Source organism: Eleutherodactylus coqui, chromosome 4 (assembly GCF_035609145.1).
Source record: "Eleutherodactylus coqui strain aEleCoq1 chromosome 4, aEleCoq1.hap1, whole genome shotgun sequence".
NCBI classification, from domain to species: Eukaryota; Metazoa; Chordata; class Amphibia; order Anura; family Eleutherodactylidae; genus Eleutherodactylus; species Eleutherodactylus coqui.
Genome location: NC_089840.1, coordinates 148,972,211 through 148,996,762, shown reverse-complemented (window position 1 = coordinate 148,996,762; position 24,552 = coordinate 148,972,211). Strand labels below are relative to the sequence as shown.

The 24,552-nt window shown below is 48.3% G+C and overlaps 1 protein-coding gene across 2 annotated transcripts in view; it reads left to right on the top strand.

Moving 5' to 3' along the window:
• The first annotated feature begins 1,355 nt into the window (after nt 1–1,355).
• Nucleotides 1,356–24,552, top strand: part of USP49 (ubiquitin specific peptidase 49) — a 42,808-nt gene continuing 19,611 nt past the window's right edge. The window contains exon 1 of one of the 2 annotated variants that reach the window (XM_066600294.1): nt 1,356–1,465. The gene's annotated coding sequence lies outside the window, so the exon portion shown is untranslated. Of the gene's footprint in view, nt 1,466–1,509; nt 1,559–24,552 lie in introns of those variants that run through there. The other variant, XM_066600295.1, reaches the window with a different exon arrangement.

Below are 24,552 nucleotides of genomic sequence, written 5' to 3'. Positions count from 1 at the left end.
TGAGGGGCTATCTTGAGTGATGAGAGCGCCTGGCGGCAGTCTCTGAGGAAAAATCTTGAGTAATGAGAGCGCCTGGCGGCAGTTGATGAGGCGGCATCTTGAGTAACGAGAGCGCCTGGCGGCAGTTGGTGAGGGGCCATTTTGAGTAACGAGAGCGCCTGCTGGCAGTTGGTGAGGGGCCATTTTGAGTAATGAGAGCGCCTGCTGGCAGTTGGTGAGGGGCCATCTTGAGTAACGAGAGCGCCTGCTGGCAGTTGGTGAGGGGCCATCTTGAGTAACGAGAGCGCCTGCTGGCAGTTGGTGAGGGGCCATCTTGAGTGATGAGCGCCGCCACTGTTTCCTGTGATGCGGTTGTATGCGGTTCTGGCAGTGAGGGAGGAGTTATCAAACTGAGCAGGACTTGCGGTGCGTTTACACCCAACGACTTATCATCCCAACCAACAAATGTCGCCACACTTTCTCGTGCCGCCGGTGTATACGGGAAGATACATCCTTCCGCTCGCTGCAGCGACGGCGGAGAAAGAATGGAGAGCGCACCAATCATGGCCCCTCGCCAGCCATGGGCACACTGAACCAGCTTTAGCTTCGCCTGTTCCCATGATGTTTTGGGGGATAATGGTTGTGTGTTTTGGGGTCTTCCCCTCCATCTTGTGCCGTCGTGTCCAGCAGCCCCCGCTACATCCTCCGCCTGACGGGACGCCGCTTACCTGTGTTCTGGGATTTCTTGCTGGCATTATGCGATGGAGAGATGCGACTGCAGACGGCGGCGCTGCAGATGAGAGGGGGCGGGTCAAAGGCCACTCAGTGGCACCACCACATACTGTCACACAACAGTACACTGATTCCTGTACAAAGTCATCAAATTGCATTAGCAGTGGCCTTGTGGGGGCGCTCATCTGAGAGGGTGAGGGGTTATGGTCACAGGACATCTGCTGTGTGTGAGGGTCTCACTGACGGTGTAGGAACTGTTGTTTGTCCCTTTTTGTTAACAGGCAGGCTCCAGCAGCCCGGCACCTCGCGGCACCCCGGCGTCCTGCACCTTTAAGACTTCTTTGTTTCGTGCAACCTTATTTACCCTTTTGCTGCTCAACCACACTTTCCACAGCCGCTGGTATTCACGAACGCTGTTACGCTTTACGGCCGAGCTATCCTTAACGACGTTACGTAGTTTACGTAGAGCCACAATAATACCCTAGTGCGGCCTGCGTGCGCTGAGCGTGGTGGAGGAAGGGGGCGGTGCTTTGTGTGTGGCTACCGGCTCAGCCAATCGCAGCGAGCGGAGGAACGAGCGCCGGAGGGCGGGAGCCAGTGGGATAATGGCATATAGAGCCGGGGGGCGTGGTCTTGCGCGGTGGCGGTGGGTGACAGGTCGAACGTGCCGCGAATGGCGGAATAAAGAGCGGGAGCGGTGGAGCTATGAGGCGGAGACACCGAGGGGGAGGAGCAGCGCTCACCGGGAGAGCAGGTACCGGGGCCAGAGGGGCGGGGTGCTGGGCAGCAGAGGGGAGGAGCAGCCAGGGACACCGGAGGAGGTGGTACCGGGGGAGGCACAGCCCGTGTATGTATACACATGTAAATAATGGAGCCGCGCGGCCGGCTGTCGGTGTATTGTCTGCACATGGCCGGCGGGCCGCTGCTGCGGGCTCCGGCCTTACTGCTCTGCTGGAGCTCGTGCTGGTCGCCCAAGGCTCGTGGTACTCCTCGGGGAGCAGCCGGCATTGTCCTCCAGCCACCCGGCCGCACAACTTGTGGGGTGTCGGTGGTCTCTAGGTGGGAGCACTCTAGTGGTGGGAGCCCTGGTGTAGTCCACAGTGTGCCGCCTGCACTGTTTGTGCACCCCGGTGTAGTCCACGGTGTATTGTCTGTGCCCTGTTGCGTATGTGTGTGCTGCCTGTGCCCCACTGTAGTCCATGGTGTGCTGCTTGTGTGTGTTTGTACCCCTTGGTGTAGTCCATGGTGTATTGCCTGCTCTCCAGTGTGGGCGCTGCCTGTGCCCTGCTGTAGTCCACAGTGTGCTGCCCATGTGTGTGCCGCCTATGCCCTGGTGTGTGTGCTGCCTGTGCCCGGTGTAGTCCACGGTGTGCTGCCTGTGCCCGGTGTAGTCCACGGTGTGCTGCCTGTGCCCCCGTGCATGCGCTTCCTGCGCCCCGGCGTAGTCCGCTGTGTGTGCGTGCGCGCGCTTCCTGCGCCCCGGCGTAGTCCACTGTGTGTGCGTGCGTGCGCGCGCTTCCTGCGCCCCGGCGTAGTCCACTGTGTGTGCGTGCGTGCGCGCGCTGCCTGTGCCCCGGCGTGCGTGCGTGCGCTGCCTGCGCCCCGGCGTGCGTGCATGCGCGCTGCCTGCGCCCCGGCGTGTGTGTGTGTGCGCGCGCTGCCTGCGCCCCGTCGTGTGTGTGTGCGCGCGCTGCCTGCGCCCCGGCGTAGTCCACGGTGTACTGCCTGTGCCCTGGTGTGTGCGATGCCTGGTGTAGTCCACGGTGTGCTGCCTGTGTGTGTGTGTGTGTGTGTGTGTGTGCGCTGCCTGCGCCCCGGCGCCTGTGTGTGATTCCTGCGCCCCGGCGTAGTCCATGGTGTGCTGCCTGCGCCCTGGAGCGTGCGTGATGCCTGTGCCTCGGCGTAGTCCATGGTGTGCTGCCCGTGCGTGTGTGTGTGAGATGCCTGCACCCCGGTGTGTGTGTGTGCGCGTGCGTGCGTGTGTGTGCGCGTGCGTGTGTGTGCGCGTGCGTGTGTGTGCGCGTGCGTGTGTGTGCGCGTGCGTGTGTGCGCGCGCGCGTGTGTGCGCGCGCGCGTGTGTGCGCGTGCGTGTGTGTGCGCGTGCGTGTGTGTGCGCGTGCGTGTGTGTGCGCGTGCGCGTGCGTGTGTGTGTGTGCGCGCGCGTGCGTGTGTGTGTGCGCGCGCGTGCGTGTGTGTGTGCGCGCGCGTGCGTGTGTGTGTGTGCGCGCGTGCGTGTGTGTGCGCGCGCGTGCGTGTGTGTGCGCGCGCGCGTGCGTGTGTGTGCGCGCGTGTGTGCGCGCGCGTGCGTGTGTGTGCGCGCGTGCGTGTGTGTGCGCGCGTGCGTGTGTGTGCGCGCGCGTGCGTGTGTGTGCGCGCGCGTGTGCGCGCGTGCGTGCGTGTGTGTGCGCGCGCGTGCGTGTGTGTGCGCGCGCGTGCGTGTGTGTGTGCGCGTGCGTGTGTGTGTGCGCGCGCGTGCGTGTGTGTGCGCGCGTGCGTGTGTGTGTGTGCGCGCGTGCGTGTGTGTGTGTGCGCGCGTGCGTGTGTGTGTGTGTGCGCGCGCGTGCGTGTGTGTGCGCGCGTGCGTGTGTGTGCGCGCGTGCGTGTGTGTGCGCGCGTGCGTGTGTGTGTGCGCGCGTGTGTGTGTGTGTGTGCGCGCGTGCGTGCGTGCGTGTGTGCGCGCGTGCGTGCGTGTGTGTGCGCGCGTGCGTGTGTGTGCGCGCGTGCGTGCGTGTGTGTGCGCGCGTGCGTGCGTGTGTGTGCGCGCGTGCGTGTGTGTGTGCGCGCGTGCGTGTGTGTGTGTGCGCGTGCGTGTGTGTGCGCGCGCGTGCGTGTGTGTGTGTGCGTGCGTGTGTGTGTGTGTGCGCGCGCGTGCGTGTGTGCGCGCGTGCGTGTGCGTGTGCGCGTGCGTGTGTGTGTGCGCGCGCGTGCGTGTGTGTGTGCGCGCGCGTGCGTGTGTGTGTGCGCGCGCGTGCGTGTGTGTGTGCGCGCGCGTGCGTGTGTGTGTGTGCGCGCGTGCGTGTGTGTGCGCGCGTGCGTGCGTGTGTGCGCGCGTGTGTGTGTGCGCGCGCGTGTGTGCGCGCGCGTGCGTGCGTGTGCGCGCGCGCGTGCGTGTGTGTGCGCGCGTGCGTGCGTGTGTGTGCGCGCGTGCGTGCGTGTGTGTGTGTGCGCGCGTGCGTGTGTGTGTGTGCGCGCGTGCGTGTGTGTGTGTGTGTGCGCGCGTGCGTGTGTGCGCGCGTGCGTGTGTGTGTGTGCGCGCGTGCGCGTGCGTGTGTGTGTGTGCGCGCATGCGTGTGTGTGTGTGTGTGTGTGTGTGTGTGCGCGTGCGTGTGTGTGTGATGCCTGCACCCCGGTGTAGTCCACTGTGTGTGTGTGATGCCTGCACCCTGGCGTAGTCTACGATGTGCTGCCTGTGCCCTGGTGCGTGTGTGTGATGCCTGTGCCCCGGCGTAGCCTACAATGTGCTGCCTGTGCCCTGGTGCCTGTGCGTGTGATGCCTGTGCCCTAATATAGTCTGTGGTGTGCCACCGGCGCGACTGAGAGGAATTGTGAATGAGGCCTTACCAGTTCTCCGTCACATCCGGACACAAACTCCTTGCCGGAGCCGAGGGCTGCTGGGGGCGGAGCGGTTCGTGGTGCAGGTACCGCAGCATCTAGTTCTCGGCGGAGCGGTTCATGTCTGTGGCTGCAGCGGACGTAAGAGCCAGATGCTCTCTTGCTGCATTACCTGCATTGGGCAGCGCCAGACCGCCAGCGGGTAGAAGACGCTCTGCTCTCCACCCCCCCACCCCCCCCCCCACCCCCCCGACAGCACCAGGACAAATCCCTCGGTTTTGTGGGACATGAAGGACCCTCCTTGGGGTGCAGCGCCCACCTCTTATCCCTGTGTGTCGGGCACAGTGCCATGCGGGTTATTGCCTCACGGTGAAGTGACTGTGCCCGCTCTCAGGCTATGTGACATCGAAGGCTGTGCCGCTCATCCTAGTGCTGGGGGTCCTGAGGCACGGACCCCCATAGATCTGATATTGATGGTCGGTCCTGAGAACGTCCTGGAAGACCCCTAAAAGGATTAGTTGGTTTATAATTAATAAAATCAAACCCTCAGTGTAATTAACCTGTGAGCTGCCGCACCTAATCCTCCTTATGGTGACCCCCTAACAGGCGATGCATCCTGCTGTGTCTTGCTGGGCTCCTGGACCCCCAGGGGTGGCGCTAGCTCTCATCCCAGCGGTACAGGCACACCGCCACGAGCAACACAACCACAGCATATCTAAAGAGAGGAAGGGGCTGTCACCCATGGGACCCCTGTGCTTCCATGGGTTACCTGGGCCCTGAGGCTCCTCCGAGTCAGCTGTGTACAGTGGCGAGGACCAGAAGGCTTGTAGAATACCTGCTGACACTGCGGGATCGTCCGTACTTGATCCCTGATCGAAGCTGAGGAGGTTCAAGTCCCGCGACGGAGAGAAGGGTGTAAAAAAAAACAAAAAAAACTCCAATGTAATAAGTGGGCAGATTTTTGTACTTGTAAGATGAAGACTGACAGCAATACAGAAGTGCAGATTCTGTGTCCAGCGGCTCGGGAAGAAGTTATAAAGCAAGAAAGTAGTCAGATGAACCGAGAAATAATACAAGTAAACTACAGCTGGTCTGTAGGAATACACTAATGTCATGTTCTTTCCAGACAGCCATGTTTTGGGAATCGCTGTCTGGAAAAGTAGTAAAACCATAAAGTCTACAAACTTGTGCAGATCCAGAGAATATCATGTTTGTAGCCCAAGGTGAACACTAGCAACAAACCCCCGAAACAGTGCTGATGCTTCTGTATAACAACCCCCTCCCCCAAAGGAAAGGTAAAGTAAGTTCTGCAATACATTATATGTACCCAAACGATGCCATTACTAACGACAGCTTGTCCCACAAGAAACAAGCACAACCATATCGACAGATAGCTGAAGGTCTGGCTCGCTGAGACGATGAAAAGCACAATTGGGTCAGCATTTAGGCCCTTTATTTGTTTTTTGTTTTTTTTCTCCCCACTTTCAAAAAATCATAACTTATTTATCCTACAGTCGCTGTTGGGGGGCTCGTTGTATTTTGTGGGCCAAGTTGTATTTTTCAGTGGTTCTATTTCATGTACCATATTTACTGAAAAAAATTCTAAATATTTCTTGGGGGACTGAAATTGGGGGGTGGGGGTTGGAAAGTGGTAATACTGCATCTCGGGGGAGATTCTGTTTGATTATAAATATGGTAAAAGCTTGTTTTTGGTTTCTTTTTTTTTTCTAATAGTTATTAACTTTTTCTTTAGACTCTTTTTTTCCACTATTTTTTTAAGTTCCCACAGAGGACTTGAACTTGCAAAAATTTGATTGCTCATACAATACATATATTTACTACTATTTATACCTCTTTTTGACAGTCTATCACGCCTCCACAGGCAGGGCTTGGTAGGCAATCGGCCACGACAGTCTGGAAGGCCATAAAAACCAACCGGCACCTCATTTCGGGGGCTATGGGGCCATTTTGGACCCCCAAATACTGATTAGGGCATAAAAATCAGCAGTACTTTTATTACCAAAAGCTGTTTTTAAAAGCCACGTCAACCCCAATAATTGCTTTTTGTCTGCTTTTGGAAGCCAAGGGCGGCTGTAAAGAACCAGACAGATACTAGTGAGCCCATTCTGCTACTTCCTCATCACCTGACCAGCGGTGCGGCGCTCACTAGTGGGGGACTTGGTGCACTGCGCTCGGTGCTGGCAGCACAAAGTATTGTAAGCTGTAGATGCTGACGTTGGCTTTGGACGCACAGCTGACTCCTAGTCGAAACCAATTGTCAGGATTTTGACACTGTTTTTTGATGTGAAAATGGTGCGGATTTTGACGATTTTGTACTGCGGTAAGTCCAACGTTTCTGCTGCGTGTAACCAGACCCTTATGCCTCCTTCACACGGGTGACAGTCGTGCTGCTACAAATCACATGTATGTGAAGCCTATGCTCTTCTATGGGTTCCTTCACACATGAGATGTTTTGTAGCATGCAACCACCCAACACAAAAACCTCACGGGTCCCCAGCGATATGCCTGCGACATGCAAGGTTTTTAGCCCATGTTTCCCTATGGAGTCTTCCTCCCTGTCACATCGCCCGAAAACGTGATTTATTTTTTTTTGCGTGTGATGCAACTTTGACAGTAAGAGATCTACTGTCAAAGCCATAACCTAAACCCTAGCTGCAGGAAAAATAAAAAAACGCATACATCACCTTAGAAGCACTCGCCGCTGCAGCTTGTGCCCGAGTCCCTGCACTGCTTCTCTTCATCTTCTGTCCGGGGATTGAAAAATCCCCGCCTCCTGGAAGTGCTGGCTGTGATTGGCTGACTCTTAGCCAGCGCTTCCAGCAACTGGGGATTTTTGGATCTCCGGCTAGAAGATAAGAAGATGATCAGGGCTGGGACCCGGGGAGAAGCTGCAGGGGCGCCCTGGACAGTGCGGGAGAGGTGATGTATACGATCTTTACAGCTTATTTTTGGGGTACGGCTAACATTTTAAGTCCCCACCCCACCCTGAAAATCCTCGCATGTGATGCTACAAAGTCGCACAGCTGTGTAGTGCTACAAAATTGCGGTATTGCAGGTGGTGTGATAACCCTGCCATTTTTCTTGCAGCAATGCTGTCGCCTATGTGAAGGATGCCTTAAGAGTCAGAGACATGCTAGAAGTCTTGATGTTTGGGTGGAATTTGCTGAGACTTTCCAGGAGCCCATCTGCAGCCAGTGGGGGGGCTGCTGCTCCTACATTACTGGGTCAGCACGGGACCCTCACTGATTTAAAGACTACTCGCAGACTTCCAGATGTGAATGATGGCTTTTATCTGCATTATGTCTGTTGGGCTGTATTTACACGGGCGAGTGCTGAGCATCTCACAAGGCACAAAACTCGCATTGAAATAGACGCCATTGTTTTCAGTGGATTTTTTTTCTGCACTCTTTTGCAGCCGTGCTGCCGGATAGAACATACTGAGAGCTTTCTGTGACTTTTGCAGAAAACTCATCCATTATTTCCTACGAGAGAGTTAAAAATTGCACCGTGCTCGCTTGTACATGTGTGTATTTACAAAAAAAATCTATTGATAAAAACGTGCATAAAAATCACATGTCTAGCAATGCAAATCACACCGACATAGAAAATTGCAATCTTGTATGAGTGATACTGGTTCGCATTTTCAGGTCAATATTGCGCTTCTCTGTGTATCTACAGCCCTAACACAGGGCAGTGTGATTCTGAGGGGCAGCGGTGCTTGAACCTACAGGCTTCTGTTGCTTCAGGCCAAATCCGCCGCTGCAGAATACCACACACAAATTCTCAGGTAGCCTGCGGATTCTGGCGCAGAAGTCACTGTGGCTTGTGGTGCGTCAGGACACAACGGGCGGCACGTGATAGATGTGAACAGAGGCTTGGGGACCTGTTTATAGCACTATTCCTGGCGCTCTGACGCAGCCGTAGCATTCAGACTATACTCGTGTAGTGCGGAAAACTGAACCTACATGCAAGTCACTGCAGTCTTCAAATAGATGAGTTAAAACAGATAATTGTTGCGAATAAGCCACTGTATGTGAACATGAGGAATACCACTGTCCGGCCATTATGTGACTTGTAGTCTGTACCGTGTTTTTCTCTGCGCACTGATCTCTAATTTTTTGTTCTCTCTGAGCTTGTGGGGGGAGGCTGCCGCTATGTCTTGTATGCACTTCCCATGAAGAAAACGGACTCTGCTCACTGACCTTCTGTGGTGCATACACAGAGGACATGACAGGTGTGAGCAGACGTTTTCAAGAGAGTACTTGGGCGCACATCAGTATGGAGCACTATAGATGTGACTGTACTAGCTGTAAATTGCTTACTAGTGGATTTACTGTTAATCTTGGCAAATCAGAGGCTCCATTTACCGTAAGCAGGCAGCCATTCATAATTTACACGGCCGATCCATCATTCAGTTTTATGCATACAGAAACTGATTGGCAAATGACCTGTTTAAAGCAGGCAGCTATTCATCTATGAATGACTGCCTGTTCACTGCGAATGGAGACGGGAAGCAATTTCCAGCCCTCTCCACCTTCATTCACTGAATGATTAGCTCCTGCATGAAAGCGCAGAAGTCATAATTGCTGGGACAACTGTCCTGTGTGGAAGGACCCGCAGGCTGCTATTAAATGGCATTGGCACTTGTGTGATTGTACTAATTGCCAGGCAGCAACTGTCGGGAAAACGTGAGCGGCCACTGCTAGCACTCGTGTGATGGCACCCTTAGCTGGATGGTAGACGAGCACCCTTCACTTCATTAATGTAGATAATTGGAGAATATGGCTATTCCATTTGACAATATTTAGGCGGATTTACTAATACTGCCCAATAGTTGAGCATATCTTATGACTGTCTGATTTGTTATGGTGGCTAACACTGGAGGATAGTCTAAAGATCTGCAGATTTATCTGGTTTAGGTGTGTACACCCTAGTCGTCGGCTTAGTCTTACCGCTGGCTTTGCGAAAAAAGTTTAGGACCTTTTTGCTGCAAAAATATGTAATTTTTTTTTTTGTGTCTCTTTAAAACAAAACCCCTCTTCCTAGCTGGGCTTTGCCTAAAACGAGGGATTACTTGGCTTTCCTGGGGCCCTGGGATGCAGCTAATAGTCGACGTTGACTTCTGGTAGACTGGCCAGGTGGAAGCATGTGACCGCTGCGGCCAATCAGAGGCTGTGGCATCAGAGCTCATATCTGGCTGCCATGATGGCAGGTGTTTAGGGATGTGACAATGCGGCCTCTGGCTGCAGTGGCCAACAAATCCTGCCCATGCCACCACCGGCTGTCAGCTACGTCCTGGGGCTTCAGGAGAGGTGAGTATATCCTCGCTGAGGGATGGAGTTTTGTTTTAATGACAAAACCCATTTAAATAACACTTCCTGGAATTACAGGATTATACAGGACAGGCCCAGATATGTAAGCAGTTAAACCCTTAATCCCTAAAAGACCAGACACTTTTTAGGGATTTTACCCATGTAGTGGTTTTACTGCCCAATTGCTTTTTTTTTCTCTTCAGCTACCTAAAGTATTTTTGATGTAAATATTTAATTTAGAGTTATATTGGGGATAAAAAGCTAAAGTACTTATTTAAAAAAAAAAAAAAATTATAAATTAAAAAATATGTACAGGAATGGCTTTTTGTGTCTCGGATGTTTTGATATATAATTTGTATAGTTTTGGATTACAGGGCGCATACGGCAACAGTCCTGGTTAATGTCAAATGGTGAGTTATTTTTATTTAATTTTTTTTTTGTAACCCTCCTAGGTCCCCCATGACGTCCTATAAAATCTCTGGGGCTCATTCATATAGTGTGATATTTTTTATTTATTTATTTTTGCTTTAATTTCACCCTTTTCCACTGTAGCTGGAGCTTCCATAGGATATCAGTGACTAAGGCCGCCTGCAGACGGCCGGGTCGGATCCCCTGTGAGAATTCTTGCAACTGGACCTGCGTCCCTGCAGGGACCAGGGCAGCTCTCGCCTGGTCCTGCGGCTCCGGCTCTGGGATGTGCCGGCCGCCGCCAAGCCGGCACATGCGCAGAGCAGAGTCGGGGCGCGAGGAGTGACATTTCTGTGCGGGCCTCTGCGAGCCCTGCACAGAAGAAGCACATGCCGCGATTTGTTTTCTGCGTTTATTTTCACGCGGACAAAACGCGACCATCTGCATAGGATTGCGTTTTGTAATGCCATCCTATGCAAGCGGGCATGGGCGGAAATTCTGTAAGCAGGGGGCCTAACAGAGCTGATCAGGGTCACATGATCGCCAGACCAGATAGTGGAAGTAATACTTCTGCTTTCTCTGCGCTATATTACACTCCTTGAGCGCTATGTAGCCTGGGAAAGAGAAATTAGGAGCGGTTAAAAACTGTTTCTGCCGCCTCCTCCGGTTCTTCGAACCTGACCTGCTCATGCTTGAATGCAGTAGCTATAATCCCACCCCGTACTTCTGCTATCGGCTGGGATTGAGGCCTCTTTCACATGGGTGACAATGATATATAGCAGCTGTGTTTTCTGTGAGATATCGCTGCGTTTTTTCGCGATGATGTTACGATTTTGTTGCGAGACTTTGTAGCACTCTTCTACCAGAATTTTTAGGCGGGCTTGAAATATAAAGCCTACCCTGAAAATAAGCCCTAGCTGCATGAAAAACACCAAAAAGCAATACATTACCTAACAGGCGCTGTCCATTTCGCCGCACTACTCCTCCCGAAGCTGCGGCACACTTGTTTGCAGTCTTCAGCTGCCTCTTCCTGGTTAGGTGGTTTATAAATCCCACCGTAGGAAACGCTGGCTCTAATTAGTTCTCGAGCGCTGCGGCCTTAGCCAATCGGAGCCAGTGCTCGATGAACCGTTCAAAAGAATCTGTACTACGCTTGTGTGACTGTAAGCCGCTGAGTCCATCCGCAGTACAGATTTTTCTTTTTCTTTCTGTACTACTTTTTCCAAACAGAGGACCAGCAGGATGCAGGTAAGAGACCAGCAGGATGCAGGTAAGAGCTACATAAAGCAAACAAAGCAAGTGTGCCAGGTGTGTTCTGAGTATGCTGTATTCTGAAGTGCGGTGTTTAAGTGTGTGATTTGAGATTAGGTGGCTTTTCACATTGAGGAGCTTCAGAAGCGTTGCCTATATTTATTTACTGCTTATCTATTTTAACTTTCATTTCAATGTATTTTACCTATTCTTATGTGTACGATCAACATTTAAGGGCCATGTACACAATGCGATTATTGCTCAAAATTTGTTCAAATGAAATTGAGTGATATTTGTCCTGTGTAAATGCAAAAAAATAATTTCCAGTTCGCTTCTCGTTATCGCTTACTTTCCGCCGCATAAAAAACATCATTGGATCGTGGGATTCTCGCTGCATGTAAACACTCAGCGCTTTACGCAGAAGATGAAGCGCTACGTGAGAGGTTTGCAATCCAGCAGTAAACTCTGCCTGTCTAAATGCTGCGCTCATGCAGTTGTTTAGACGACTGTCGTCTAAATGGAACATGAGAACTTGCTACACGACTGACAATGCTGTTACCTGCACATATTGTGCCATTGTTTCCTAAGTGTGTTGTGTCATAAGTGTGAGACTTGGGATTATCGATTTTGGATTCGGGGACTTTTGAAGAATAACTTATTTTACTGCTTATTTATTTGAAATCTTTGCATATATTACTTTTTACCTAATCTGTACCATCTCTATTTAGAATATTTTCCATGACTGACAACGCCGTCCAGTGTACATCTTGTGCCATATATGCGGTCCTTGAACAGCTGGCTGGTAGTTCTGGAGAGCAGGATAAGCAGGCAGCTAGCTGGGTGACAGGAGATGCGGAAGAGATCCAGGAAGGCTAGTCCTGAACTGGCAAACCCCAACAAGTTTGTAAAGATAGCAGATGAGGGGGATGCCATTACAGAGTTGGCACTGCTGCAGCACAACATGCCCTCTGAGCACCAGGGAGATCACTGCCGCAGTAAGAAGGGGAATAGGAGTGCAGGGCAGGCTAGACAGGTCCTGGTAGTGGGAGACGCAATTATTAGAGAGACAGGGCAATCTGCCACAAAGACCGGGATTCTCAAACTGTGTGTTTTCCTGGTGCTCAAAGTTGACACATCACGATTGGGTTAACAGATTACTGGGAGGCGCTGGTGAGGATCCAGTGGTCATGGTACACATTGCCACCAATTACAAAGTTAGTGGGAGGTGTAAGGTGCCACACCAGAAGGGCAGCAGGAGATTAGGGAGGTAAAAAGTGTCTCAAGAGTTGGTGGAGGAAGGAGGGGTTTGGGTTCCTGGAGAACAGGACTGCCTTTGCTGTCAGCTACAGCCTCTACCGTAGGGATGGGCTGCATCTCAATGGAGAAGGGGCAGCTGTGCGAGAACATGGCTATAAGGTGTTTAAACTAGGGACTGAGGGGGAGGTCAACCAGAGAGATAGGAGGGAAAACTGTGTAGACAGTGACCTCGGACTAAGTAATAGAAATGTAAGAAACGTGGATGGGGATGCACTTGCAGTAAAATTTAAGGAAACAAAACAAAAAACTTCTAAATGGTACAGTGACTAATGCTAGAAGTCTAACCAATAAAGTTGAAGAACTGGAAGTAATAACGTCTGAGGAAAACTACAATGTAGTGGAAATAACTGAGACCTGGTTGGATGAAAGCTGTGACTGGGCGGTGAATTTACAGGGTTACATTCTGTTCAGAAGGGATTGGAAAAACCAGAAAGGTGGAGGGGCTTGTCTTTATGTGAAATCCTGTTTAACCCCTGAAGGACACAGCCTATTTTGGCGTTGAGGACCAAGCGATTTTTGGTATTTTTCCATTTTTCAAAAGCCATAACTCTTATTTTTCCGTCGATGCGGCCTTATAAGTGCTTGTTTTTTGCGTGCCGAGCTGTAGTTTTTATCAGTACCACTTTTGGGTACATAGACTATATCGTAAAACTTTTATTTATTTTTTATGATAACAGGAAGAGAAAACGCATCAATTCTGCCATAGTTTTTTTTTGTTTTTTTTTTACAGCGTTAATCATGCAGCATAAATGACACACATTGCGGGTCGGTACGGTTACGATACCAAAATTCTTATATTTTTTTTTTTAGGTTTTTACACTTTTTTGCAATAAAACCCCTTTTTTTTTTTTTGGAAATCTTTTTTTTCCTCTGTAGCCGCATTCAAAGTCCTGTAACTTTTTTATTTTTCTATGTACGGAGCTCTATAAGGGCTTATTTTTTGCGAGACGAGCTGTAGTTTTTGTTGGTTCCATTTTGGGGAATGTACGGCTTTTATTGCATTTTTTGGGAGGCAAAATGCTAAAAATTAGCATTTTTGCCTCTTTTTTAGCGTTTTTTGTTACGCTTTTTGCCGTACAAAGTAAAAAGCGTGTTTAACTTTTTATACACGTCGTTATGGACGCGTCAATACCCAATATGGGGGGGGGTTAATTTTTTTTTTTTTTATGCTTATATTAGAAAAAGCATAAAAAAAGGGTTTGTTTTTTTTTCTTTTCTTTTTTTTTACACTATTTGAGTCCCTCTGAGGGACTTGCTGCACTGTGCCTATGATCGCTGTCATAAGGCATGGCAGAGCTACTGCTCTGCCATGCCTTATCGCTCATACAGCGATCATAGGCAATACAGGACGCCAGTGTCTGCCGTCCTGTCGCCACGGTGACAGGCCGGGCTCTCGCGATGACATTGTGAGTGCCGGCCGGAGACACAGAGGGAGTGCGGTCCCTCTGTGAACTCTTTCCCTGCCGCGATCTAACAGCGGGGGGCGCATCTCCGATGCCCCCCCGCTGTTGCAGCGGGACGCCGTCTGTGACTGACAGCCGGCTCCCGCTGCCCGATAGCGCGGGATCATATGTGATCCTGTTGCAGGAAGTACCAGGCTCCCAGTAGGGGTTAAAGCCCGCATTGTGGGAAGATATGAGAGAGATGAACATGTAGAGTCTCTATTTGTGGAAATACATGGAGGGAAAAACAATAAAATCCTCATAGGGGTTTTATATTGGCCACCGAAAATCTTATACTGGGGCAAATGGATAAAGCAGCAAATCGCAATGAGGTAATTATTACAGGGGACTTGAACTATCCGGATATCAACTGGCAAGCCAAAACCTGCTGATCTTATAAAGGTAACAAACTTCTGTCAGTTACTAAAGATAATAACCTCCCCCCAACTTGTACAGGACCCGACTAGAGGGACGGCCATTTTGACCTTCGTATTAACCAGCAGACCTGACAGAATAACAGGGGTGCAGGTTGGGGGGCACTTAGGAAATGGTGACTAATGTGTTTCTACTTGCCTTTAAATAAGGATGTCTTATCAGAAGCTACAAAAAATACTACAGGAAGGAAAAATTCGCTCAGCTTAGAGATTAGCCGTTAACCTCATTCACTGGAACGATGTCCTCAAAAATCAAAATACAGACAATAAGTGGCACGTGTTTAAAATGTATCTTAAATACTAAAGGCCCTTTTACACTGGCCGACAGTCTTAAGCAACTGAGCAAGCGCTGACGGTCACCAACTAAAAGACTTGCCAACGGCTTGCGGGCTTCACATCCGCTTCTTGCTCAGTGCTTCACCTTTTATGGGAATTTGTGAGTGGAGTGCATTTATCTGGAACAACAAGCCAGCGAACTAACTAGGTTTGTTAATCTGACTACAGTCATCTAAAACAGCCGCTAACCGTTTTTGTTTTTTTTTATATTCCACATTCACACTGAACGATTATCGCTCAAATTAATTCATTTGAACGTTAATCGTTACATGTAAATGGGCCTTTACTGCGAGCGGTTAATATATTACAGGAATAAAAGTGTCAGGAATTGATTTTCTGTCTTTTTCCAAAAAACAACATAAAAACATTTAAACTACTAAAACAAGAAGGTAGTAAAGAAGCCTAAGGCCTCATGTCCACGGGGAAAATCAGGCCTGCTACAGATTCTACATGGAGAATCTGCAGCGGGTCCCTCCTGCCCCGCGGACATGAGCGCTGAAAATAGGAATTTAAAAGAATTTACTCATCCGGAGCGGGCGGGGAAAGTCTTCTCTTCCTCACGGCCGGATCTTCTTTTTCGGCCGGCGGATGAACTCGTCACGCCGGCGGCACGTCGTCGACGTGCCGCGCGCATGCGCTGGGCACATCCGCCGAGCCGAAGCAAGAAAGATCCGGCCGTGAGGAAGAGAAGACTTTCCCCGCCCGCTCCGGATGAGTAAATTCTTTTAAATTCCTATTTTAGGTCTCCCGCGGATCCGGACGGCTTCCATAGGCTTCAATAGAAGCCCGCGGGAGACCCGCACGAAAATGGAGCATGGTCCAGATTTTTTCATGCTCCATTTTTTTTTAAATCCCTTTTATTGACCATCCGCGGGTATTTATCTACCCCGCGGGTGGTCAATGCATCCCTATGGGGTGCGGATCCGCGGGCAGGAGAAGAGTTAAAACCCGCTGCGGATTTTAATTCTTCTTTTGCCCGTGGACATGAGCCCTAAAAGGTAAAAATATAAAATATTATGTGAAAAGCAGACAAGGTGGCGGCATACTCATCGTCAAAGAGAGTAAAACGAAGCTTCAAATGTTCTTAAGTAGAGATGAGCTAGCGTACTCGAAAAAGCACTACTCGCTCGAGTAATTTGCTTTATCCGAGTATCGCTGTGCTCGTCCCTGAAGATTCGGGTGCCGGCACGGAGCGGGGAGCTGCAGGGGAGAGCGGAGAGGAACGGAGGGGAGATCTTTCTCTCCCTCTCTCCCGCCCGCTCTGCCCCGCTCCCCGCTGCGACTCACCTGTCAGCCGCAGCGGCACCCGAATCTTCAGGGACGAGCACAGCGATACTCGGATAAAGCAAATTACTCGAGCGAGTAGTGCTTTTCCGAGTACGCTCGCTCATCTCTATTCTTAAACTATATGAATAGTGTTTAAAAAAAAGTTAAAACAAAGTGTTGACCTTTAAAATATACTAATGGGGTACTACAGGGAGCAGTACTTGAGGGCTTCACCAATACTAGTGGGGTACCACAGGGGTTACTATTGGGCCCTGTTCTTTTTAATGTATTAATGGCTTTGTAGAAGGATTATATAGTGAAACATCAATATTTGCTGATGATACAAAATGATGCAAAGTAATTAAAGATGTAATCAAGTTCTAATAATTATCCCCTATTCATAAAATGCGGTAATAACTAGCTGATCAGTGGGGTCTCCCTTTTGAAACCCTCACTGATCAAAAGAACGAGGGCCTAGTCAGACCCCAAACAAAGGAGTGAAAAGAAAAATCACTTAAAAATAAGAAAAAAACCTGTTTTGCTAATTTTCACCTATTTATATGAAAGAAATTAAAAATTTAAGAAATCCCCCCCCAAAAATCATTGCGTCCTAAAGCCCAAAATAGGCCATGTCCTTAAGGGGTTAATTAAAGGAAAAATATATTATTTTTTATACTAATAGGGGAAAAAAGCGCACAGGTTTGCTGTGTGTGGTTCTTACCTTCTTATTTTGACACAAATTTTTTTACACTATATCCCTGTTGGGGACTTGTACCGTAACACCTAGCATCGCTATGATAAAGCATTGCAGGATTTCCTTCCTGCAATGCCTTATCGCTTGTTATAGCACTCATGGGCACTGGCAAAGCAGGACGCCTGTATCTGGCATCCTGTTGCCATGGCAACCCATTGGCCCTCCATGAGCCCTTTGCATGCCATATTCTACATAAATCGTGGCGTGTAAGGGGTTAACAGCGGAGGTCGCTGTCCTTTATTTATCCCGTTGTTGCAGTGGGAGGCCGGCTACCGCTGCCTGATGGCGCATTATCTCTTCTGATCTTGCGCTATCTGCAGGGTGTAAGTGTACGTTCTGTTGCATCAAGTACCTCGTAGCCAGGATGTACAATTACACCCTGTGGCATTAATGGGTTAAAGGAAAGAAGGTTTCTACAGAACATAGAAGTTAAAACATAGAAGAACTTTATTGTAAGAGCAGTTAGAGTATGGAAGCCTGTGCCTGAGGATGTGGTGATGGTGAATTTGATAAGACGGGGCTCATACGCGTCATGGAATACCTGGAAATGTCATGGAATTTTCAGAGTCTTGCTAAGAGTCGAATTGGTGCTTTTTTCACCCGTGTCACTGAGTGATTACTTTTTCTTGTACTTGAGCGAATGAACTGCAGTCAATTAACTTAAGATGGGATGGTTGGGTGATCTACAGAATCAAAGAAGCTGGTTTGTCTAAATATTCCAAGTTGTTTTCTATCTAAAATAAAGTCTGTAAAAAAAATAAATAAATTTTGACTCGCTTAACCCCTTAGTGACGAAGCCTGTTTGCGCCTTAGTGATGGAGCCAAATTTTGGAAATCTGACATGCGTCGTTCAACATGGCATAACTCCGTAAAGGTTTTGCATATCCAAGTGATTCTTATATTGTTTTTTCGCCACATATTGTACTTCATTTAGGTGGTAAAAATAGACTGATAGAATTTGTTAATTTATTAAAAGTACCAATATTGGAATAATTTAGAAAAAATTGTCATTTATTTTTCACATTTTCAACTGTACTATCTCAAATATGTCCAAACATACTGTACAAATTTTTGATAGGATATATATTTCCATCTGTTTACTTTATTCTAAATGCATGTTTGGAAACCTTTTTGGGTTGTTTGGTTTTTTTTTAACCATTTAGATGACGTACAAATTTAACATTACTTTTCAGCATTTTGAGGAACACTTTGTTTTCCTGCACCAAGCCAAGATTGCAAAGGCTCATGAGTGTTAGAATAATAGATACCCCCACAAATAACCCCATTTTAAAAACTACACCCTTAATGTATCCACTGAGGGGGTCAGGAGTATTTTGACCCCACAGTGTTTTTTTCAGGAATTAATTTAATTTAGAGGGGAAAAAAAATAAAATGTCATATTTTTGCAAATCTGTCATTTTAAAGATATTTGTTTTCCTATAGTGCCCATGAAAATGAGGATTGACACCCCAAAATGGATACCCCTGTTTCTCCTGTCTTCAGAAATATGCCCATTGTGGCCCTAATCTTATGTCTGGATGCACAACGGGGCCCAAAATGAAAGGAATAGTCAGTGTCTTTCGGAACATAAATTTTGCTTGAGGGTGTTTTAGGCCCCATAGCACTTTTGTAGAGCTCTTGAGCGCCCAAAACCAAAGAGAACCCCCACAAATGAGACCATTTTGAAAACTAGACCCCTTAACGAATTTATCTAGGGGTGTACTGCCCATTTTGACCCCACAGTTTTTAAATGAATTCAAGCAAAGCAAAAGGAAAAAATTGTGATTTTCGTTTTTTTTGTCAATTCTGTCATTTTAAAAACGGCTTGTTTTTTGTACAGCACACACATGAATGAAGACTTGCACCCCAAAATAGATACCCCTGTTTCTCCCTTGTTCAGAGACATAACCATTGTGGCCCTAATCTTATGTCTGGATGTACAACGGGGCCCAAAATGAAAGAGTAGTCGATGTTTTTCAGAACATAAATTTTGCTTGAAAACCTTTTATGCCCCATTGCCCACTTGTAGAGCTCTTGAGCGGCCAAAACGTCAGAGAACCCCCACAAATGATCCCATTTTGAAAATTAGACCCCTTAACAAATTTATCTAGGGGTGTACTGTGCCATACAATTTTTGATAAATCAAAGCAAAGCAGAAGGAAAAAAGTACAATTTTCATTTTTTTTAGCAGTTATATCAATTTAAAAATTTGTGTAATCCAATGCGATTGATCTGCGTATTACCGCGGATCAGAAGCATGCGGAATCTGTAATTCCTATCCGGTCATGTGAGACCGACCTAAGGTAGATCTCTATCTTTTTATCACGTGACCGCCGACCGCTCAGCAAGGTCACTGCTCCAGTCTCTCGGCGACCATTGGTCGCTGGGAGTAAGGAGATTTTAAATTTCCTGGGCTCCCCGACTCCTGCGCATGTGTCCTGCATTTTGCCGGCGGTCGCATGTGCAGAATCTGGGAAAGTTCACGGAGGAAGATCGCGTTGGGGTTCAAATACGGAGGCCTCCGGTAAAAAGTTTCATCTCATCTCACCGATCACATCGGTGAGGGGAGATGAAACTTCATTTTTTTTTTTACTTTTACGCGATCGCCATTATCCATTGGATAACGGCGAACACGTGATCAGGAACCGCTCACCGCGGCTCTCCATGAAATCTCCAGGCTCTCGGCTAAATTTTGTAGCCAGGAGCAGGGAGATTTTTAAATTACCCTGGCAATCCACGGCTTTTGCACACGCGTCTGCCATTTTGGCTACCTTCAGGAGCCAGGAGATGTTGAATCTGCCGGGGCTCCCGAGCTTCTGCGCATGCGCGTGACGTCATACGTCTGGCATGCATGCGCAGAAGAGCGGTGCCGGGTCCCGGAGGACCCATTTACCGCGGCAGGCTTCACGGAAGGCAGGTGAGTACTTTCAGCTGCCCTGATGGATCCGATCCATCAGGGCAGCTGAATATCTAACTTTTTTCACTTTTTTTTTTTTTACTTTATTGCGATCGACGCTATCCATTGGATAGCGCCGATCGCAATGCCGGGGGGAGCTGCCCGCAGCCCGGGATGACAGCTCCATGTTGTCGGCTACCTGCGGGCACCGACAGCATGGAGCTGTCACGTCCAGAGCCTGAGGGGCATTAATCCTAAGAGGACGCATAAATCTATGTCCTCTAGGATTAAAGCCCACTCAGGCAGGACGTAGTTTCCTGATGGGGCCGTCACTAAGGGGTTAATTGAATTCTGTTGTAGTGCTGGTGTAGAGTCTGTTTGTAATGTTTTTAGGTTAACTACTAAAAACAATCTCCATACTCAGTCTTAAAAATACAAAAAATATTTCCGATTTCAAAGTGCATTGAATTTTGTTCTCAGCCAGCATCTCATGGTTGGGGATTTTTTAATTTAAAAAAATATAAATTTAATTGGAAATAGTTTGACTTGACAGGGTGTGTCTCTTATTATTTTTGTGTATAAAGCAATAATAAAATTATAAAAAAGGTTAGTTTTACACGGGCTCTAAATCACATGATTTTGTAGCAATGCCCATGGTTTCCATTGGCGATGTTTTGTAAGCTGCTACATTACGAGAAAAAAAATTGCAGCATGCTCTATACAGCCATGATTTGCTATGTTTTGTAGCCCATGTTTCCCTATGGAGCCTCCTTGTTTATTGCATCGCACAAACTTGCAATTTTCATGAGATGCAATTTATTTATTTATTTATTTTTCTCTTTCCTGACTGCACCACCACTGCGTTCCAACCAGTTTCTGCTTTTCACATTATTTAAAATGTCCGGTAAGGGCTGTAAAAACTACACCTCACAGAATGCCCCACTGCCAGCTACTGACGAGTGCACATTCACAACTGTGTAAAGGCTCATTTACACGGAGTGATGATCGCTAAAAAGCGAGTGTTTTAGTAACAATCGTTGCGTCTAAATGTGCACCGATCATGCACTTTTCGTACACTGCCAGCTGATTGTTAAATTCAGTCCAATCTAAAAATTGTTGTTCAGCCTTATCAGCGGTTCTCCACAGGTAGTTCTGATAGCATTGTTTCCCGCGGGGGAACAAAGGATCTGAATGCAGATAATAGCCCTTGGGCTATTACCGTATATCCTCGAGTATTAGCTGACCCGAGTATAAGCCAAGCCAATAAGTTTTACCACAAAAAACTGGTAAAACTTATTGACTCGAGTATAAGCCTAGCTACGTGTGTGTGTATAATATATATAATATTTGAGTATATGTATCATGTGATTGGTTGATCAAGCGCCGGCTTTGATTGGCTGGAGCTCGATCCAATCACAACGCTGACGGTGGGGGAATTAAACGAGCCAGGGAAATGATAGCAGGGAGAAGACTGAAGCAGCTTGGCGCACTGCCGGGAGAGCTTCACGCTGGAGACAGCGATTGCGGCTGAGAGGTGAGTATTGTAGGGATGGGGGGGGGGGGGGGGGGGGGAGTATTTATTTTTTCAAGTATAAGCCGAGAGAGGCCTCTTCAGCCCTTTTGGTTTTTTTTGTGCTGAAAAACTCTGCTTATACTCGAGTATATATGGTAACTGCTTTCAGCTAAGGCTTCATTTGCACACTTAATTGCTCTTAAGTAGCTACTTAATAGTTTATGCAAAATGATCGCTTAAAACTGTCACTTAAACGGCTTAAGCTGTGTCGTCATTACAGAATGTGAAGGCACTGAGCATGCTTGACCAGCGGAGTGTACAGGTGGTAACCATTGGATACCGATGTACAACTAGGTAGGTGGGGTTCCGCAGGGAAGGCTGTATCACTGATGCTTCATAATACATTACAATATATTGCAAAATTTACATGTAAGCTGTATGAGGTATAGAACTTTTAACTGCTGGTCTACCACTTTGAAGGGATATGGGAGGTCCTTTCTGTGGGGAGTTGGGCTCTCTTATATGTGCTGTCATGGGGTCATGAACAACTGAATACTAGGAAGTAATCTTGTTGGTTTCCCCTAAAATGAAGAAAATGTGGTTCTACAGCATTAGAGTTTTTTGCCTTCCTCTGAATCAGCATTGCAGGATAATAGGCTGAACTGGTGGACATGTGGTGTGTGTTTGTTTGTTTTTTTGTTTGTTTTTTTCCTCTTTCTCTCCTAACAAAGTTCACCTTGTGGAACAAATACTAGATCGGACTTTTACAAATGCAGTGATACTAAATATGTTCTTTTTTCTCTTAGAAATAGGGGGGGAGAGGTGTTATTTAAGTGGGTGGGCGGGAACATTTATTTATTTTTTGCAATTACAGCAATAATACACCCCCCCCCCCACACACACACACACACACACCTAACTTTTGTTCTCCATAGTGGATTTGAACTTGCATTTGTTTGATCACTTACACTGTATACTGCAATGCTTCAGTATTGCAGTATATGGTATTTCTCCTGGCATTCTACTTGGACAGGCCTGTCTTAATAGACACACACGGCAGCCCTTGGTGCCTTTTTAGAATGCCCATAGCTGCCATGGCACCTCAGAATCTCATCACAGGGTGCTGTTTTCAGTTCCCGAATGCCAATCGGGCATCTAACTGTCGCTTTCACAATTCCTGCATTGGGTAGAAATCTAAACATCAGGATGATATGTATTAGGAGAATTGACAGTGGAATTTAAAGGGTTAACAGCTGTGGACAGCATGAGCACTTATTTCGGTTGTTGCGGCCAGGCATTAGGGCTTGACTCCCGATCCTGCCCCATACAATCCCCGTGTGCCCAGGGTTGGGGGAGTAGTTTCCTGTCGACAAGAGTAGTATTTGTAGCCTTTTGTAAGAGGCTTCTACTTGCATGGATACAGTATTATTGCCCCACGTGCGGAGCACTGAGAGATGCAGCGCTAGGCACTGTTGCTATGGTAACTGAAGGCAGACTTTTTTTGGCCCCCCCCCTCCCTTCCCAGCTACACTCTGCATATTCCAAAAGTGTCACTTAGTATTCTTTCCCGTAAGTCAGACACCTGATGCTACAGTTGGTGGCTGTGTGATATTATGTGTTCTGATGGCTGGTTTACAATAGTGATCTGTGGACTTAACTTGTGCTGGTTAATAGTGGGACTGTAATCCCCTTTCCCTCGGTAGTTGCATCTCGCGGATCACCTTATATGAGTTGGCTTCTGCTCTCTGGTAACTCCTGTGATGTCCCCGAGGTGACGGAAGCTGCAGACACTGTAACCCATGCTGGTCGCTCAGGCGTGAGCCGCTGCTGCGCTTTCCAGTGTTCGCCCTCGCTATGACCTCATCTCATCCCCCTCTTATTGGACAGCATATAGCGGCATGAATATAATAACTTACACTTCCATTCATGATTTGGTTTGTAGTTCGCTGCACACTGTTACTGGAGTGGCATCTGTTGCGCTGACTTTGTCATGTTATATGCAAAATCAATAATTTGAATATATTGTGGGAAAAATGCCGACATTAAGGCCTCCTGTCCGCAGGTCCTTTGTCTCATGTGGCAGCGGACACTGCGGGACTTCTACTTACCCGTCCAGGTCTTCTCTGTGCTTCACTGCAGATGTGCTCGGAAGCGCCGTCCGCTACCCATGTGCAGTGGAGGGTTTTTTAAAACTCCTGCTTTTCTGCGGATTCAATTGCAGACGGGCCGTGGATCGGACTGCTTCCATTGACTTCAATGGAAGCCTTCTGTTCGGGATCCGCTGTGGAATTGAGCATGCAGCGATTATTTTTTAGGACCAAAAGGCCCGCAAACCAAATCCACATGCTTTATTTCACTTACGGATGCCCATGTATCCCTGTGGGCGGCTTGATTTGCGGATCTCCTGCGTGGATTCTGCAAATCTGATCGGATCCGCCCATGGACATTGGGCCTAATGAGCTCCCTAAGAGTTTGGTTCAGAATAATGGTCCGTTTCTTGTTGGGCGCTTCTCGTCTTCGCTCTATCCATTCCTGCTTGGGCAACTTGGGTTTCCGTCTTTCTGCTGACCTCACCCACCTGTAGTCATCCGCCCAGGACCTTTATCTTGCTCCCCGTTGATACAGCTCAAACATTAATTTAGGCCTGAAGAATCTCTCAATTTGATTATTGTAACCCGTAAGTAGCTTTTCCTTGAACTGCAATCCCTGAACTCAACAGCCAAGTTCATCTCTGTCTAGCACTCGCATTAAAGGGGTTTTCCAGGCAGCATCGGCTGTCAGTGGCGGCCGGGGCTCGTAATTGCAGGCACAGCCTTCATTGAAAGCAGTGGGAGCTGCACTGGTAATTACAGTCTGGGGTCCTGTTGATTTCAATAAGGGCTGCGCTTGCAATTCTGTGCGGCTGCCACAACACAGGTATGTGCAGCGGCTTGTCCTTTGACCTCGGTGTATCACGGTACTGACAGCCGGCGCTACCTGGAAACCCATTTGCCTATATCTTTCTGCCATTTTGTTTTTTCTAACACGGCTTTACATAAGCCTGATGAGCTGACACACAAGTTGGGGTAAATGGTATGAATGTTCACGATCAGTGTTCCTGGCACTAAACTGCCTGTTTCTTGTAGAATTCCTAATGTAATTGTACTACTAGTCTGCAGAGCTCTCCACCGGTCTACTAACCTGCATCCCCATTGCTAAGCCACTGACTTGTGTCTCCCATCCTCCCTCCTCTCCTCTCATTGGCAGGTCTCCTGCAGTGCTGCACACACGCTGTGGACTATGCCGCCCCTCTTATACCTACTTCAGAAGCCCATAATGCATCTGGGTGCATGCCGTACA